We start from the raw sequence: 20,464 nt of genomic DNA on the forward strand, positions 1-20,464 counted from the left end.
CCAGAGGGGAACGTTTTTCATATTTATTCATTTCATAATTATATAGATAACACTTTTTGTAACAAATGGTTACTATTGTTTAAAATCAAATAGAACTAGCTTTTGAGACAACTAAGCAATTTTCTTGCTTTTAAATACAGGAAAACATTTCATCATCATTTTATTGCTATAGAACTCTTGTTGAACACATAGTTAAACTTGGGAGGTTCAGAGAGGATGCAGTTGACCGTTTAAATTGTTTGTACAACTTCCTAATGCGGACTAGCAGCAATTGGATTCAGAAGCACAAAAATTTCTCAGCACAATTAGAGTGAAAAAAAATTCATCCCATCTTTTAATTTTATGTTAAAATACAAGAAACAGAGGAAAAGCACAGTAATTCTTTTAAATATGTGGATATGAATTCTTTTGAAGACATCAGATGCAACTGATTAATAGTCCAATATTCTGCTTGTTATTGTGTGTTGGTTTTCTTCCAGTTCATCAACCTTGGTAAGTCCGCTGATACAGAATTTGCAAAAATATAAAAATAAATCAATGGACTGCAATACTTTTACTATTTTTTAGATTTGCTTATATGAACCTTCTATTTTAATAAACCTTAACAGCAATAATGTATGATCACAAAATTTATTTGTAAGTTTTCTGTGGTTTTTTAATTCAAAATGTTGGCATGCTGTTCTGTTTTTGACTATAACTGAAAATGAAGAGATGAGGAAATATTGCAATTTGGACTGTTGTTCCTATCTCGTGTGTGTGTGTGTGTGTGTGTGTGTGTGTCTTTATATGTATAAAGATTTTAGGCAAGTAACCATTTTATTCTGTTGCAAGTTTGTTTAAAAATATTGTACATCTGGAAAGACATGCTGTTTTATCTGATTTAAGAAATGAAGTATCCGTATATACAAGAAATAAAATCCTTTTTGCTTTTTTCACTAAAACCTCAATTTAAAAAGACAGTGTATTTCATCACTGCTATATATTCAGAAAAAAATAACAGTAATATACAACAAAGATATTTGATTCAAAATGCAATACTATGAGAGTTTTATGCTGTTCTTAATACAAACAAATGCACAAAATGACAGAGCATGCATTTATAACAATAGAGCAGTTGAAATCTTAGTACATAGTGAAGCATTTTTAATTCAAATGGAAGAGATTTACACAGAATGTGTAAATAACTTGGCAGATGGAACAGGGAACCACTTTTTTAGACTGCAAATATGTAAGGATAGCAGAATTCTCATTGGTGTTTTAGAACTAACCAGATTGAACAGGAATACTTCTATCAAATAGTATAACTTGTGATATAAAAAGGGAAAAGTCAAACTAACAATTTTCTCTGCCACTGGCTACTCTGATGGTAAACATGATTTCTTGGTAAAATTTCTTATACACTATAGATATCTAAAGAAAATACTGTCAGGCATCTCTGCTCATACAAGCCATGAAGCTTTTTTATTTTAAATTACTGTATGATTAGGAAAACTAAAGCTCAGTAAGATGTATCTGTTCTTTCACTTTTCAAAAGAAATGTTGAATTTTAGAATATTGTTACTAAAATTATGTAGTCATCTTTGTTGATCACTTCTAATTTGGTTTCAGTTTCAAACATAAAGATGCTTGATATATTATCTACTCCTAAAATAATTTGCTATAATTTCAAGTTAGGCAACAGTTAAATATAGTTTTCTTGCATACTCTAAACATGCTACTTTTGACTTCTGCAGGAAGAAAGGCTCCCTGCCAGCAGGATCTCATTAGAGCACCTGCAGATTCTCCACAGTTTTAGGCTTAGAATGGTTTCTAAACCAGAAGAAACTTCCCTAGAAAGGGGAAGCTCTGGAAATCAATGCTCTTGCTCCCCAGAATAGCTGGATGCTCTCAGACTTTTTTTTTTGATGAAGAAGTAATCCTGGTTGGGGTGGGGCAACCATGCATGTTCCACTGTGGAAGAACCAGCCATTTATTTGGACATTAAGGGACACTTATTACTCAATAAACTTTCTTGTCAATTGGGAAGAAAAAAAATGAATCTAGAGATAGATAATGTGTTCAGAATAAACTCCAGATTTGCTACTATGAGAAGACTACCAAGGGATATGTTAGTTCACTTTGTAAGAAGAACAACAAGAGATCTTGTTTTGGATTGCCATTTTAAATTGAAACTGAAAGTGGAAAATGTGGATATTATTGTGCTGAAGGAAATCCCGTTGAGAATTTTGAGAAAAAGGAAACCCTATGCTTTTCTTACCGATATCTTAAAGAAGAGAAAGATCCCCTTTCATTGGGACAAACTTGAAGGAGTGATATTTACTTATCAGGAGCAAAGATTCAGATTGAACTCCATAGAAAAAGCCTGATCAGATATAAACTAATCTTAGAGTCAGCTGAGGAACTGGATGGAGAAAAGAAATCTGTGACAGAGCAATGCCAAGAGGGTAGCATGGAGATAGTGTTATAGGAATTTGTTACTTTGCGCAAAGATGGAGATTAAGGCTATCATCTGGAATATTAATAGGGCAAATGCCCCATCCAAACATAAAACAAATCAATTATTTAAGGAAACAATGTTGATATAATTTGCCTCCAACCACATATTAAGAAACAGGATAAGAAATATTTAATAAATAAACGACTAGGGGAGGAATTTGTTTCTGCTGGCTTAAAGAAAACTAATGGAGTTGTTCTATATATAAAACCCCAACTTAAACCTAAGCTGCTTTTAATAAATGACTATGGTAGATTTGTAGTAGTGGAAATTGAGTTCAGTGGAATAAAATCAGTAGTAGTAGGCCTGTATAGGCCAAATGATGATAAATGCAAATTTTTCAAATACCTTATGGCCCAATTAATAACATTTTCATATCTAAATTGGTTCATGTTCGGGGACTGGAACAGAGTGACCTTACCAGCTTTAGATAGATCATCATCTAAGAGGATTAAACCCTCCCAAGGTAAACTGACAGAGATTTTATTTAACATGATGGTTAACTTAGTATTAATAGACTCATGGAGATATAAAAATGGTTTGACTAGAGAATATACTTTTTTTTCAGAAAGACATAAATCCTTTTCCAGGATTGGCATGATTTGGATTTCTAAAAATCTTACAAATAAAATTTTAAAAGTTGATGTTTTACCTAAATCCAGTGCTTTTGGTACTTAGAGGAAAGAGGTTGAATTATAGATGGAGACTAAATGAAGTTATTTTGCAAAAGGAGGTGATTGTGAAAGAAAGACTTTAAAGAGAAAAGAAATTAAAAGTATTTTCATAATAATTTAGGTAGGGAAACAGCTTTAACAACTGTGTGGGATGCAAGCAGGGCTGTTATGAGGGGTTATTTTATACAATATAATGGTCTATAGAGAAGAAATCCCTGGAAAACATGCAAAAAATATTAGATGAGATTAGACAGAAAGAAATTGAGTTGCAAAAGACACGGATGTAAAAATTTCACATCAAATTAAATTGTTACAGCAACAACTGTCTATGTTAACAGATCAAGAAATAGAAACAAAAATGAAGTATGTGAAACAAAGATATTTTGAATTTGCAAATAAACCAGGGAGATGATTGGCATATAAATTAAGGAAAGGGAAAAGCGAATGATTGAGAACATTTGTGAAGGGGATAAGGTAATAACTGATAATGAGCTTGTCAAAAACACTTTCCATAATTTTTATTCTAACCTGTATAAAAAAACAGGTTAGATAGGTCTAAAATAGATGAATATCTTTTAAAACAAAGGTTACCTAAGTTATCACAATCCAAGAGGCAACCTATAAATGACTCATTAACAGTCTTTGAAATATAAGAAGCTATTAAAAAAATGAAACCTGGTAAAGCTCCAGAACTAGATGGCCTTACAAGTCAATACTATAAGTGCTTTAAGAAGGAACTTCTACAGCCCCTAAAAAACATAAAGAATGATATACTTCAGGAGGGAAGGATACCCCAAACATGGAAGGAAGCCAATGTTGTTATTACTGAAGGAGGGTCAAGTTCCTACAAAGACAAAGAATTACAGACCAATTTCACTACTGAACAATGACTATAAATTCTTTGCTGCAATTTTGGCAGAAAGACTAAAGAAGATTTTACAGGTATATATTCATGAAGACCAATTTGGCTTTCTGCGGCCTCATGGCAACGGCACTGGGCAGGAGGTAGCAAATGGCCGGTTTCGGTGTGCCATGGCAGTTTGCCTCTGGCCACAACCATTTGCCATCTCACGCATCGCACCCAAAACTGCTGCAATGAGGCCACTGTTGTGGTTCCGTGCCAGCCTGTGATCCCGGCAGCTGAGTCTGAGGAATCAGAGGAGGAGGAGGAGGGGCATGGGGAGCCATCAGAGGAAGGCTCTGATGACATCCAGGACTTACAATCTGATGAAGAACCTGGCCCCTCCACTTGTGCTCAGGATGAGACTCAGATGTGCTGGGAAGCTGAGTCAGACTTTGAGGACGCACAGCTGGAAGACATTATAGATGCTCGCAAATGCCGATAGGTTACAAGAGCAGGACAGAGGGAGGCAATGGGGCAGCTCCAGGGGAGGAGGAGAAGGCATTGAGAAGCCACACCTTGGGGCTGCATAATAAAAAGGGAAGATATGGGCAGTGCTGGTTGCTGAAGGCAACTGTTTGCAAAGGACAGCAGTTTCAAGGGATCATGTTTTGTTTGCTTTGCCTGTGAACTATTTCCTGTTTGACTCATGCTGTTTTGCTTTTGAATGTGTTCTGTTGCTTTTGCTTTTGGGACAATTATCAGGTCTGTAACTCAAAAGGGGTTGGTTTCCCAGCCTACTTGTTAAAAGACTGGTTTGTCTTTGTGAAGTAACAAAGATGTGCGTAGACTGGGACAGAACAGTTTGCCTTCAGCCTCCCACCCCCTACTATTATGGAGCAGTTATATGCCAAGAATGTCCAGCTCTTCCAGCAGCTGGCTTTGTTATCAGCTCAAGTGGCCCAGCTGCAAGCACATGTCCCTGCTGCTCCACAACCCAGGACAAAATACCATACAAATTTGATGGCACTCCAGAGATGTTTCCTGCTTTTCTGGGACAATGCTAGCTATTTATCAGCCTGAGAGTGGCTGATTTCTCCACTGACAAGGATAAAGTGGGATTTATGATAAGCCTTCTCTCTGGTGCTGCAGTTTGTTGTGGCACACCCCTGCTAGCCCAACCTAGTCCATTATTGGACAACTTTGTGGAGTTTTGTGATTACATGCGTCTGATGTACGAGGACCCCATTAAGATGCAGACTGCTACCTGATGCCTGAAAGCTCTGAGGCAGTGCTGACGCCCTCTACAGGGCTATATCAGTTATTTTTGGCTGCTTAGCCAGGATTCAGCCTGGAATGAGGCTGCACTCATGGATGCTTTCCAGGATGGCTTGTCGGAGGAGATATTGGATGAGCTGGCCCGTGTTGATGTTCCACTGGACCTCAATGGGTTGATCCATCTCTGTCTGCGGATTGACGCTCAGCTGCAGCACCATAGGAGTCGCCGTGCCACCCCAGAAACCAGTGCGGCCCCCGTTGTGCATGAGACTCTGGTCCAGCGGGAGAAGCCTATGGAGTTAGGTGCTGCCAGACCTTGCCTATCGGTGGCAGAAATGAACAGAGGGCATTTGTGGGGGTTGTGTTTTTATTGTGAGGACCCTGGGCATTTGGCCGCCTTCTGCCCCAAGAAACGATGAAGGGCATCAGTGACCAAGCCTGCCCCAAGAAAGCCACCTACTCCTCTGTTGGGAAACACCCCAAGCCCAATCTAAAAGGCATTTTAGGTCAGGCATCCCACAACACCAAGCAACGTCCTTCAGATGCTGCCCACGGACCTCCACGTATCTGATACTGAAGACATACCTGATCCTCCCCAGGATACCGAAGGGGATTCCAGTTCATGCTTTGATTGACTCTGGGGCCACCACAAACTTTATGGTCAAATGGGCTGTTCCCAAGTGCCCGGTGGAACCGATGATAGTGGAGACTATAGATGGTTGAGTGCTCCTGTCTGGGCCAATTAAGGCCTCCACGTAACCATTATGTATGGCCATCAATTCGCATGAAGAGGCTATTCAGTTCTATATGACCTCTGACCTGCATTTCCCTGTGGTCTTGGGACTGGCATGGCTCCGGATGCATGACCCACAGATTTATTGGTCCCAGAACCTGGTCACCTTTCCAAGCTTACAGTGCATGGACTACACCTGTCAAGTCTGTGCCGGCCAGGTAGAGGGTCCCCAAGGGGTCTCCTTGCCCTCTGAACTGGTGAATTACACTGATGTGTTCAGGAAGACTGACACAGATCAATTGCCTCCCCACAGGCCCTATGACTGCCCCATCAATTTAGTCCCTGATGCACTTCTCCCAGTGGGGCATTTGTATTCCCTGTCAGACCCCGAGTTGCCTGCATTGCGGGACTTTCTGGACAAGAATTTGGCTTGGGGTTTTATTTGGCCCTTGTCCTCGCCAGTGTCTGCACCTGTGCTCTTTGTCAAAAAGTAGTCTGGCAAATTGAGGCTTTGCAGTGATTACAGGAAATTAAATGCCATCACAGCACAATCAATACCCGCTGCCCCTCATCCCCGAACTCCTGGACCAGCTCCAGGAGGCAAAGATCTTTACGAAGTTGAACTTGAGAGGAGCCTAGAACCTCATCAGGGTGCGGTCGGGTGATGAGTGGAAGACGGAATTTGGTATTTGGTACAGGCACTTTTGAGTACACAGTGATGCTGTTTGGGCTGACCAATGCCCCTGCAGTGTTTCAGGATTTTATGAGTGACATATTCTGGGACTTGTTAGATCAGTTTGTCATGATTTACTTGGATGACATCCTGATCTACTCCTCGTCGCGAGAGGCGCACCATCAGCATCTTTGTCAGGTCCTGCAGCAGCTCCAAGATCAGCGGTTGAATGCCAAACTGGAGAAGTGCCAGTTCTACCAGATGACCATCAATTTCCTGGGTCATTGCATTTCTCCTGAGGGCATCGCCATGGAGCCCAGTCTCTGCGGAGTTGTCAACCCCCACATTGTGTTAAAGATATCCAACAACTCCTTGGGTTCACCAACTACTATCGGGCTTTCATCCCCGGTTTTATTTCCATGACAGCCCCCCTCACTCAGCTCCTGCAGAAGACTCAGTTTCAGTGGAACACTCCAGAACAACGGGCTTTCCAGGCTTTAAAAGAAGCCTTCATGAAGAAGCCCATCTTGAAGCATCCTGACACGCAGTGGCCGTTTGTCATGAAGGTGGATGCCTCCAACATTGCCATTGGAGCGGTGTTACTCCAGGTGATGATGCCTGTCAGTGTCCTCTTCCCTTGCATGTACTACTCATGGAAACTGAATCCTGCAGAGCGCAACTAGACCATCTGCGAGAAGGAGCTACTGGCCATCAAAGTGGCATTTGAGGCTTGAAGGCATCATCTAGAAGGGGCATGGCATCAAATCGAGGTCTGGAAGGACCATAGGAATTTGGAAAGCCTGCAGACCACTCAGAATTGAACCAACGTCAAATTTGGTGGCCTCTTTTTTTTGCAAAGTTCAATTCCTGTGTAGCCAGCAGTCACAACCAAAGAGCGGATGCTCTGTCCAGGAAGCCCAAATATTTCTGAGCAGAAGACAAGCTTCTGCCCAGCACAGTGCTCCCCATTGAATCTTTTGCTGTGGTGTGAGAGCCGATAGATGTACGGGCTCAGATTCAGGAGGCCCAGCAGCAGGATGTTTGGGTAGCACAGCGAAAGGAGGAGGTGGGTCCCTCACAAGGAAGTAATTGCAAAGTTTCCTGGGTTTTGCAAACTTCTACCGCCAATTCATCCCTTTGTTCACTCAAATAGCCCTGCCCCTCACGAACATGTGGAAAATGGAGGGGGGCAGTGAAACCCAGCCAGCTCCTGAAATGGACAATGGAATATCAAGCAGCATTCAATAGGCTAAAGAGACTTTTTTCTGCCGAACCTGTACTGAGAGACCCGGACCCTGATAAACATTTCATAATACAGGCAGATGCAAGCAATGTGGTGGGAGCTATATTATTATAGGGGAATGATGAGGGGGACACTGCAACCATGTGCATATACATCCAGGAAACTCACGGAGACAGAACAACGTTGGGCTGTGTGGGAAAATGACGTGTATGCTGTGAGGTGGTCATTACTTACAGTACATGGTGTCATTTCCTTGAAGGAAATAAAATCCCCTTCCAGGTCTGGACAGACCACAAAAATTTGGAAGCGCTAAAAACACTCAGAAAAATCACTCCTAAGGAAGCCTGCTGGTCTCAGCACTTTCACCAATTCCATTTCAATCTTAAAACACTTAACCGGGTGAAAAGAATTTCTGGGTGGATGTACTGCCTCGTGTGCCCCAATATAACAGCACACGGGCCACTGACTCTAAACCACTCATGCTTGAACAACAACTGGCATTGCCAGTAACCACCAGGGCCCAAGATGAAATGAATCCGCAGCTGGAAAGCCAAACCGGAATCAAATTCCGAAAGTCTTTGGAAACAGATGAATGGTCCCAGAAAAATAGATCCGTGCACAAAGACGGACTACCCTGGGTGGGGGAGAGGTTATATATACCTGCCACCCAGAGGATCAATTTCATGCAGTTGTGCCATGATACAAAATCAGCAGGACATTTTGGGTTTGTAAAAACTTTACATTTAATTAAAAGGCAATTTTGGTGGCCATCCCTGAAAAAGCACATAGAAAGCTACATGACCAGTTGCCAAATGTGCGCAATGGCTAAGAGGCTGCAGGGGAAGTCACCCGGACTGTTACAACCAATGGCGAAAACCTCAGCCCCTTGGAAAGAGATAGCCATGGATTTTATAGTGGAATAACAGAAAGCAACAGGAACACTGTCATTGGGGGGGTTACGGATTTGTTTTCCAAACAGTGCACTTTATCCCTTGCCAAAATATTCTCACCACAAAAACCTTAGTGAAACTATTTGTGCAGCATATTTACAGACTTCATGGAGCACCCCAATGCATCATATCTGATAGGGGAGTGCAATTTTTTTGCCACGCCTCCTGAAATATGGCCGCTCGCAGCTGATTGCGGAGATCAAGCGGAGCAAGTTTGGCATGGGGCCCTACATGGGGCTGTTGTTCCCTAGCCCAGATGGGTAACAGGACCCTCAGAGGCTTCAGTGGAGCCGTATGAGTGCTGAAAATGACGACGGGGCGGCACTAGAGGGGGCGGTGAGACAGCCGGGCGGCAAGGCTCCCAAACATCAAATAACCGAATGGGACGGCTCAGCCGGGCAGGCAGACGACTTACAACGGCCGGCAATGGCCGGCGGCACCCCACAGCAGCCTGTAAAGCGGCCGACGATGGGCCAGCTGCAAGGTGCGGCGTACGGCTTTTGCTGGCTCGTTCGGGCCGGCAAAGGACATACAATGGCTGACGGGAGCCGGTGGCATCTTACGGCGGCCTGCAAATCAGCCGGTAAACAGCCTACTATGGCACGCGGTGTGCAGAGGCCTACAACGGACCTGCAAAGGCCTGAAGAAGCAGTCCGGTCCTGCAGCCACCTGCGGTGGAGCTGTAACAACCTGGGGCAGCCTAGAAAGGCAGTCTGGATGGCGAGGCTCCTAGACTTGTGGCTGCTGACCTCATCTGCCCATCTATTGGATCAGCGAGCTTCCCCCCCCCCCGACAGAGGTTTTTGGAATGGTGTAGGCCGCCGTCCGATGGTTTGAGCGCCATTTAGAACCCTCCTGGACTGGTCTGGAGGGTGGGAACATCTAGGACCACTTGAAGCTAAAAATGGAGGTGGGACGTGCCAGATGGCGCCCAGGATAGTGGTTATCTCCTCGGAGATCATACTTAAAATCTGAGATAACCCTCCTCCATTTTCTTTATCTGGAGACTTATTACAGCCCCTTGGTCACGATAATATCTAGGACATGGAGATGGATTAATTATCACCGTTCATCACCGGAGCTGCGAAATTCACCACCAATAGACTATTCTACCAGCCATCGGACTTTCTCTCCTCCTGCGACCTACCCAGGACTGGATAGTGGTTTCCTGAGATCCTGGTCACTCTGAGAGGGTGACCATGTTTTCAGGAACCACTATTTCAGTTCTGTGGATTTAATATACAGTTTGTTCCAGCCAACTCGTTCTTTGCTCTCATCTCTACCTTTTAATGGCTTACACCAGAAATGAGCTACTTACCCTGAGAACTTCCTCCCTCTCTCAGATGTGGCCTTCCAACCTGCGCCGCTGTTTCCTTAATGATGGGTCTTGGGACCCCGAGAGGTGGCATGGCGCTAAAAAGAGGTTTTCTTTTAAATTTTTTTGAAGGGTTAGGGAGGGGGGAGGGTCAGGCCTGGCAGAATGAGAGGAAGATTCTACCGGACCTTCCTCAGTCTAGGTTGGCCAATGGCCGTGGCAATATGGGGGCCGGGGAGAATCTTGGGACCTAGGGGGATGGGGTAGGGATACCGATCCCCACAGTGATTGGGAATGGCGGCAGATGGATGAGCAGAGGGCCATATCATAATTTGAGATCACGCCCCCCGCTATTTCCGAGCTGTGGCGCGCTCCGACCCTCTGGCTCTCACCTGCTGTCCTGGGGAGCTCTGTTGTGAATAAAGCTCCCCTCATCCATAATTTGATCGAGGAGGAAGACGAAGACCTGGCATGCATCACGGAAACTCGGTTGGGCCCAGAGGGAGGGGTCCCTCTAATTGATTTATGCCCTCCAGGTTTCCGTGTGCTGCATCAACCTCGGGCTCAGGGTAGGGGAGGTGGCGTGGCAGTCGTTATCAAAGAGACCCTCCGTCCACGGGAGACCACTGCCCCTCAGATAGACAGATGTGAATCCCTCCTCTTAAGGTGGTGGTCAGTTGGGCCTACTGCTGGTATACCTCTCTCCAAGCTGCGTAGCAACAGCTCTACCCAGGCTACTTGATGCCCTCTCAGGACTGGCGGTTGAATTTCCCAGACTTATGGTTCTGGGAGATTTTAATCTGCCTTCCCTGGGCAGCACATCAGAGGTGGCCCAAGAGGTCATGGCTTCCATGACAGCCATGGACCTGACCCAAATTATTCAGGACCCGACTCACGAGGGGGGAAACATGCCTGATCTTATTTTTATCTCTGGGCAGTGGCTTAATGGGCTGGGTGGGGTTATTCCAACATCTCAACCCCTTTCATGGACAGACCATTATCTCCTGCGGTTGGTTCTCCGTCACGTCACCCCCCGCTGTCAGGAGGCGGAACCGACCAGATGGTTCTGCCCCAGGTGCCTGATGGACCCAGATAGGTTCCAGACGGCTCTTGGATTGATTCCTACCTCCCTCTCCCACAGCCTGGTCGAGTCCTTAGTTAATGCCTGGCAACAGGCTGCTTCGGAGGCTCTCGACCGCGTTGTGCCTTTGTGGCCTCTGACCCGGCGCAGGTCGCGACTCGCTCCTTGGTTCTCCAAGGACCTGCGGGAGATGAAATGCCAGAGAAGGAGCCTAGAGAGCATTTGGAGAACCAGTCGGTCCGAGTCTGACCGAACACAGTTAAGATCCTTTTCTAGATCTTATCTTGTGGCAATGGAGGTGGCAAAGCACACTTACTTCACCAACCTCATTGCGTCCGCAGACAACCGCCCGGCCGCCCTGTTTAGAGTGGTCCGCTCCCTTTTAAATCAAGGGACAGGAGAGGACCCCTTACGAGGACGGGCCAAGGAATTTAGTAAATATCTGGTGGACAAAATTGCTCAGATTCGGGCTGGTCTGCACTCTGACTGGGCAGTATCTGGCGAGAGGAAAACGATGAGTTTGGCCGAGAACACTTGGGAAGAGTTTGATCCTGTGACTCCGGATGAAGTGAACAGGATCATGGGTAAATTAAGTGCCGCCACGTGTTTGTTGGACCCGTGTCCCTCGTGGCTGGTCTATGCGTCTCGAGAGGTTACACGAGGCTGGCTCCTAGCAGTTATCAATGCCTTACTGAGTGAAGGGTACTTCCCTGCCGCCTTGAAAGAGGCGGTAGTAAGGCCCCTCCTTAAGAAACCTGCATTGGATCCATCTATTTTAAATAACTTTCGTCCTGTCTCCGACCTTCGCTTTCTTGCGAAAGTCGTTGAGAGCGTGGTGGCACAACAGCTCCCTTTGGTCCTGGAGGAAACTGAATATCTGGATCCATACCAATCGGGTTTCAGGCCCGGGTATAGCACGGAGACGGCATTGGTCACACTGGTGAATGATCTCTGGCGGGCCCGAGATAGGGGTTACTCCTCTGTCCTGGTCCTATTAGATCTCTCAGTGGCTTTTGATACCATCGACCACAGTATCTTGCTGCATCGTCTTCAGGGGTTGGGAGTGGGAGGCACCGTTCTATGATGGTTCTTCTCCTACCTCTCGGGCCGTTCGCAGACGGTGTTGGCAGGGGGGCAGAGGTCAACCCCTAGGCCCCTTAGTTGTGGGGTGCCTCAGGGATCAGTGCTCTCGCCCCTCCTGTTCAACATCTATATGAAGCCGCTGGGAGAGATCATCCATGGCTTCGGGGTGAAGTATCATCAATATGCTGATGATACCCAGCTTTTCATCTCCACCCCGAACCAACCCAGTGATGCCCTCGATGTGATGTCCCGTTGCCTGGAAGCGGTACATATTTGGATGGGAAAGAACAGGCTCCGGCTCAACCCGGCCAAGACTGAGTGGCTTTACGTACCGACATCTTGTTTAGTCCAAGAGGTTCCATCTTTGATTATAGGAGGAGAGATATTACCTCCCGTTGATAGAGCACGCAACCTGGGTGTCCTCCTGGATTCACGACTCAGTTTTGAAGATCATATTGGAGTTGTGGCTAGGGGGGCATTTGCCCAGATTCGCCTGGTACACCAGTTGCGCCCCTTTCTGGACCGAGATGCCCTACGTACAGTCACCCACGCACTCATTACCTCCCGTATACAGTAGACTACTGCAATGCTCTCTACATGGGGCTGCCCTTGAAGACCACCCGGAAAGTTCAACTGGCCTCAAAACACTCCTTTTCCACCTGGCTGACCTGGACTGACAGGGATTTTAATTATGTTTACAATTTTAACTCTAATCTTTAATTTATTTCAATTTTAAATTTTAATTTACTGTACAGAGACCTTTAATTTTTGTTGTTGTTAGCCGCCCTGAGTCCCTCGGGAGATAGGGCGGGATATAAGTCCCATAAATAAATAAATAAATAAATAAATAAATAAATAAATAAATAAATAAATTTATGTCAAAGTTTTGGAAGGAATTTTTATCCCTCTTAGGAGCTATTCGGGCATAGACATCTAGTCATCATCCTCAGGGGAATGGCCAATCGGAACATGGGAACTCAGTAATACTTAAGATGCTTTATTAATTTCCAGCAAACAAATTGGATGGACCTACCCCCCTTCGCAGAAGTTGCTTACAATAATGCAGTCCACTCCAGCACAGGCTACACTCCTTTTCAAATAGCTACCGTTCAAAGTTTCAACCCTGTGCCAGAACTAATCCCAAATGAACCAGAAATTCATTGCTGAAAGAATGGATTGCACAATTACAAAACACCTGGCCAATCGTTAGGAAAGTTTTAGACAAAGCTAGGCAAGCATACAAAGCACAGGCAGACAAAAAGAGAGTTGAACCCACACTACCTAAAATCCCTACAGCCCTGTAAAAAACATGAGCCAAATTATATAGGACTATTTCCAATTAAAAGAATCATAAACCCAGGAACAGTAGAATTAGAACTACCCCAAAATCGTAGGCAAATGCACCCAATCTTTCACTGCAGTTTGCTAAAAAGGGAACAACAGTCACCCTTATGGCCAACCCCCCCCCACCTCCTGTCATGGTTGAAGGAGAACATCACTTTGAGGTAAAAGAAATCGTAGATTCTAGAAAGTACCATGGAGGAATTCAATACCTAGTAGCTTGGAAACACCTTCCCTTCTCAGAAAACAAGTGGGTCCATAAACGTCACATGTATATAACACAACAACAACAACAACTTTATTGATTAGCCCTTGGGCCATATCAAAGTGCAAAGTTCCAGCACAAATTGCCACCAAAATTTAACAAAGGCAACCCAAAATGGAATTTGATAAAATACAATTTAAAATGAAATGGTAATAAAATACAATCTAAAATAAAATTGTAATAATGTGCAATAATTTGCACATTAAATATAATAGATAAAATATGATAAAATTATATTTCGGAGTTGCCCTTGCAATCTACCCCAATCAGTCCCACATATGCAGATCTCAACTGGACCATTTTGTTTAAGTACTGTGCTACGTTAAATGTTATTTTCAAGTTCTGGCCGGACTTAAGGTAAGTTGTTTTGATATGGGTCATTCGTTTGGTATATAGAGCAAGATACCTGTCTCTCACCCTCTTATGCAGGCAACAGTCAAATAGGATGTGAGCCAGGTCTTCTACTTCTACTGCTCCGCAAATGCAGAGACGTTCATTATAGGGTATAGCATGAAATCTCCCATATCTGACCATTGTGTCAAGCTGTTCAAATCTCACTCACGTAAATACAGTATCTCCCTGAGGTGTTTTGGGAGTTGTGACTTCAAATAACTGTCTACTTGAAAGGTATGTTTGTATTTACTCAGCCATTTCAAGTTACCCACCTTACCAAGGATAGCTATATCAGTTTGTGCTTCTATATCCTTAATTCTTTGGGCAACTCTTTTTTTGGATTGTTCTCCTGTTACGCAAGAGATGGGAAGGCCACAGCTTCTTACAAAATTTGTTAGTTTGGTGATCCAGGAGATTTGTGATTGTAGTTTTATTTGCTCTAGTAGGCATAACTTGGGGAGTCTATCAGTCTCCATTTCATTAACTTTGCACCAGTAGTTATAAGCTCTAATTTTAGATAATGCATGAATTGTATGAATTCCCAATTCAGCTCTAACTGCTGCAGCAGATGTTCTTGGATCTACACCCAAAATATATCTCAAATGCTGGGACTGTGTTTGTGCTAGGACTGTGGTTGAGAAAAGACCCCAAATTTCTGCTCCATACAAGAGCATTGTGGTAACCTTAGCCTTATAAACCTTGATTAATGGGGCTAGGGAGCCTGGGTAACTATGGTTCTTTAGTTTGAGCAGTAAATTCAAACAGGCTTTTGCTCTAAATGTACTCCATTGATGATGGCAGGCCCAAGATCCAGTCTTGGAAAAAGTTACACCCAAATAGATGGTTCACCATCTTACGTCTCTGATGGTTTCTTCCAAACACCATTATTTTTTATTTGCTAATGATTAGGGAGTTATCCTGGCAATAAGTGCTGAATCTTCTTAATAGCCTACGTAATCCTACTTGTGAGTATGATAATAAAATCATATCATCAGCATAAAACAAGCTGTAACAGTAAGTATTTAGGATCATCGGCATGTGTACCATGGTATCCTTCATTAACCCAGGCAAGTCATTGATGTATAAATTAAATAATAATGGGGCCAGGATACACCCTTGCCTTTTCCCTTTATTTGTGTAAATCCTGTTAGTCAGGGCCCCATTAACCCCATACCACACCCTCAAACAGGTACTTGTGTAAAGGGCTTTAATCAAAACCAGGAGTCTGGGTTCTATTTTAAGGGATGTCAGTTTACTCCATAGTACTTCTCTATTTACCATATCCAATGCTGCTGTAAGGTCTATGAAAGCAGCAAACGGGTCTCCTCTTATAGGCATATTTGGCAATTAGATGGTTCAAGACAAAGCAGTTATCAATTGTAGATTTGTTTTGTCTAAAACTTGCTTGTTCTTCTGTGAGGATGTTGTTTTCCTCTACCCAGATTTCAGTTCTGTTCAAAAGGTACCTAGCATATATTTTTGATACAATGTCAATCAGGCTGATGGGCCTGTAGTTACTAGGATCCATTTTATTCCCTTTTTTATATATGGGGACAACTATTGCCATCTTCCACCCATCTGGTATATGGCAGGTGTTATTTATGACATATATATAACACACAAAAATGATGTGAGACAAGAAGGTATGTTAGACTGATAACACCATGTCCAAAATTTCTAAATATTTTATATAATAAATTTTTTGTGTGGGGGGGGGAGAGTCACATCAGGGCACCTAAGTTGCTAAAGAGGTTTCATACAGAATATCCCAACAAACCAGGCTAGCATCTATATTTTTGTTTCCTCTACAGGTGGATCTCTCCTATTTTTAAAGGGGGCAGGATGTCAGAATCCATTTATATTTCATTTCTAACTATCTCCTCTGAGCTAACCCAAAATCTCATCTTCCCTTTTTGCTATTCCCAAGGGGGAGAGGCAACAGGCATGGAGCTTTATGGTTTTTACTTCCTCCCTTAAATGTAACCTTTGTTTATTCCACCTGCCTGCTATCCATCACAATATAATCAATTGCTTTCTCACTAGGCATTCCCTCTTATCTTATGGGCAACTAGGAAAGAGGGTGGAAAAGGGAGGAATGAAACTCCGGAATCTGGTTTGTTTCTCTGAATGAAGTGTGAGGGGGGTGGAAATGATCCTGCTGCAAATGGACTGTTATCTCTCCTCTCCCACGATGGGCTTACCACCTGGAGCTTGGATGATCCGGAACTGAGCAAATGAACTGTGGGGTGGGGTTTGCTTGGGGACACTTTAAAAATATTGATCTGTGAGGGGATTCCTCAGATCCTGTCTATTATGCCTGCTATCTCCTATTTCTTAGTATAAGTTCCTGCTTGGAAAATCTTGTTTCCAAGAGTCCTTCTTTCTTAAGATGTGGGCTGAAGTGGGTTCTGACATCTTACCTTACTGGCCTTTAGAGCTGTTAAAATATACAGAAATTACAGGAGATTCAAATATCTCCTCCAAATGTTCAAGGAATATTTGAAGATGGTTGTGGGATAACCTCCCACATCCACAAATTCTGTATTTGTGAGCAAAGATTCTTGTTGTGAACTTACGTGTAGGAGGGAATTTGATCTGTAAATGTTCACACACACATGTACACATATACACACTCATATACATACATATATACAAGCAATTTATAAAGCAAGGCCACATATCTGGATCGATCTATATTTTCATTTCTTGATATATAGTATATAGACTATGATATATAGTCTGAATTTCTTGTTACTTCTTCTTTCATAACTAAGAATTTATAAAAGACTATAATGACAATAATAGAAGAGAAAGAAAGTATTTTATTCACTAAAATAATGAGTGAACTTAAGTTTTATACATTCCAAAACAGATTACGCTTTTCATCAAATGTGATGACTAGAAGATTGTCTCTTGAGTTGGAAAGGAAGCCATTTGCTTTGTCAGTATAGTTCAAATAGACATCTTACTTCTAAAAGAGCTGAAGTGGCAAGAAAAGAAAAGTCTTGAATATTGATTTGTGATAATATTATCCTCATCTCATGAATTACCAGCTCAGCTGAGTTGTTTTCAAAAGTTGTATTTTTATATTAAATCTTTATTTATGCAGTCCTGTAAAATTAAGTCAGTTACAAAATTCATTGTTCTTTATGTTTCCGTGCATTGAACATTCAAATCTGCCTCATGAAAATGTTATTCCTAAATATTCAAAAGATGAGTTTCTAGTGGGACACACACTCTACTTCCTAGTCCCACACTGAGAATAGCATGAAATACCTGAATGTCTTTTAATGTCACTACAGTAATCTTTTTGTGGGTACTGTTGAACAATTCTTTTAAGCCTATGATTTCAAGATCACTCTTTCAAAAATGAACTCATTGTGTGAATAGTCTCCCTGCAACACTCTATGTCTCTTTTATTCAGGCAAGGGCTTTTAGGTCGAGTCTTTACATTTATTGTCAAAATTACATGCCATCACCACTTGCAAGCTTGAGGTTCCCTTTGGGAGCAGGCACTTCACACTAACACGTCATTGCTTCTTGTTCTCAATTCTGAAGCAAGCTCTTAAAAGCCTTTATTTAGCTTCTATTCTGGGCCATTTTTTAATATAGGCTAATGTTACTGCACTTCAAAAGAATGAGGCATCCTCTATTTAAAGTAATTTGGATTGCATACTCAGCGCAAAGAAATAAATATGTTATTGCTATTGCCATTGATTCCAAGCCACCCTTAACACTAGGTAGATCTGCTCCAATATTACACTTTAAAATATGAACGTCTAAACAATTATCTGTCATGCTAATTACTGGAAGTGTCTGGTGTCTGTAGTATTATCTGTATCAATTTTTATCCTTGCTCTCCAACTTTTTTTAACCTATTGGGGTTATAAATGCAGACTCATGTTTGAAATTGAAAATTTAGATTGTCTGTATTCTTAGAACCACCATCTTTCTTACATGGAGTTGCTGATTTATTATTATTATTATTATTATTATTATTATTATTATTATTATTATTATTATTATTATTATTATTATTATTATTATTATTTGAATTTTTATACCGCCCTTCTCCCGAAGGACTCAGGGCATATAAATAGAAATACAAAAGTTTTAAAAAAGATTAAATAATTGCCCAATTAAAACAATCAAAATGTAAAACCCATTAAAACCCTAAGGTTCCCCCATCAGGCCAGGCCAGCTTGTTCGAATAAATGGGTCTTTAACCCGCGCCGGAAGGAGCGAAGATCCGGTGCCATCCGGAGCTCAACCGGCAGTTGGTTCCATAAAGCCGGGGCGCCCACAGAGAAGGCCCTCCCCCTGTGGGCCGCCAGTCAACATTCTCTGACCGGTGGAACCCTGAGGAGGCCCTCTCTGTGGGAACGCACAGGGCAGAGGGGAGTCGACGCCGGCAGCAGGTGGTCCCCAAGGTATTCCGGACCCATGCCATGTAAGGACTTAAAAACCATCACCAAGACCTTGAACCGCACCCGGAAGACAACTGGTAACCAATGCAGCTCGCGGAGCAAAGGTGTAACATGGGAGTACCGGGAAACTCCCAAGACAACTCTCGCGGCCGCATTCTGTACCAGTTGGAGCCTCCGAGTGGTCTTCAAGGGAAGCCCCATGTAAAGAGCATTGCAGTAGTCCAGATGAGAGGTCATGAGCGCATGAGTGACCGTACACAGGGCATCCCGGTCCAGATAGGGCCGCAACTGACGCACCAGGCGAACCTGAGCGAAAGCCCCCCCTAGTCACGGCTACTATGTGATCTTCTAGAGTAAGCCGTGAATCTAGAAGGACTCCCAAGTTGCGAGCCCTATCCACGGGGGTAAAAACTCACCCCCCATAGAAAGAGATGGAACATTTTGAATGTCCCGGGATGCCGGAATGTACAGCCACTCGGTCTTGTCAGGGTTGAGCTGAAGTCTGTTCCTCCCCATCCAGACCCGAACCGCCTCCAGGCAACGGGACATCACATCGAGGGCATCACTGGGGTGGTTTGGGGTCGAAATGAAAAGTTGGGTATCATCAGCGTATTGATGATACCCAACTCCAAAACCACGAATGATCTCACCCAGCGGTTTCATGTAGATGTTAAACAGGAGAGGCGAGAGGACCGATCCCTGAGGAACTCCACAAACGAGAGCCCTAGGGGTCGACCTCTGCCTCCCTGCCAACACCGACTGCGAGCGTCCCAGGAGATAGGAGGAGAACCACTGAAGAACTGTGCCTCCCACTCCCAATCCCCTGAGACGCCGCAGCAGGATACCATGGTCGATGGTATCGAAAGCTGCCGAGAGGTCTAATAGGACTAGGACAGAGGAATGTCCTCTGTCCCGAGCCCTCCAGAGATCATTCATCAGAACGACCAATGCCGTCTCCGTGCTGTACCCGGGCCTGAAGCCCAATTGGGACGGGTCTAGATAATCCGCTTCATCCAGAACCAGAGGGAGCTGATGCGCCACCACACTCTCAACAACCTTCGCAAGAAAGCGAAGGTTGGAGACCGGACGAAAGTTGTTTAACACAGCTGGGTCCAAGACAGGCTTCTTGAGGAGAGGTCTCACCACCGCCTCCTTCAAGACAGTGGGGAAATTACCCTCACTCAAAGAAGCAGATATAACTGCATGGAACCAGCCTCGTGTCCTCTCCCTAGCTGCATTAGCCAGCCAAGAAGGGCACAGCATATACTGTTTCCCCCCAAATAAGTCCTGGTCTTATATATTTTTTTGCCTCCAAAAGAGGCACTGAATCTTATTTTTGAGGGGTGTCTTACTTAAGGATCACCGCAGCCAGGCCTCCCACACCCTGACACCTGTCAGACTACTGCTTTACTTCTTCAGCAGTCACTTGCAGCTGGATGCCATGTGGCACATTGCACCATTGCCACTCTAAGGGGTAGGGTGGTAAAGCTGCCCCATGCGCTGTGCAATCAAAGCACTGTGCAACCTCCTAGTATGATGAGCCAGATGGCTTGTGGGAGGCCTGTCTGCGGCGGTCCTACCAGTAAGGTAAGCAGGTGTGTGGGGCAGCTTCACCCCTCTACCTGTTCTGTTCCAGCCTACTACCGGCCCTGCAGAAAAGGCAGGGACAACCC

The 20,464-nt window shown here is 43.8% G+C and overlaps 1 protein-coding gene across 1 annotated transcript in view; it reads left to right on the forward strand.

Annotated features, from left to right (window-relative positions):
* Nucleotides 1-287: 287 nt before the first annotated feature.
* NRCAM (neuronal cell adhesion molecule) overlaps nt 288-20,464 on the forward strand; it is a gene marked incomplete at its 3' end in the record, with an annotated part of 181,743 nt that continues 161,566 nt past the window's right edge. The window contains exon 1 of the mRNA XM_083365234.1: nt 288-492. The remainder of the gene's footprint in view (nt 493-20,464) is intronic.

This window comes from Vipera ursinii (assembly GCF_947247035.1).
Source record: "Vipera ursinii genome assembly, chromosome: 6".
NCBI classification, from domain to species: domain Eukaryota; kingdom Metazoa; phylum Chordata; class Lepidosauria; order Squamata; family Viperidae; genus Vipera; species Vipera ursinii.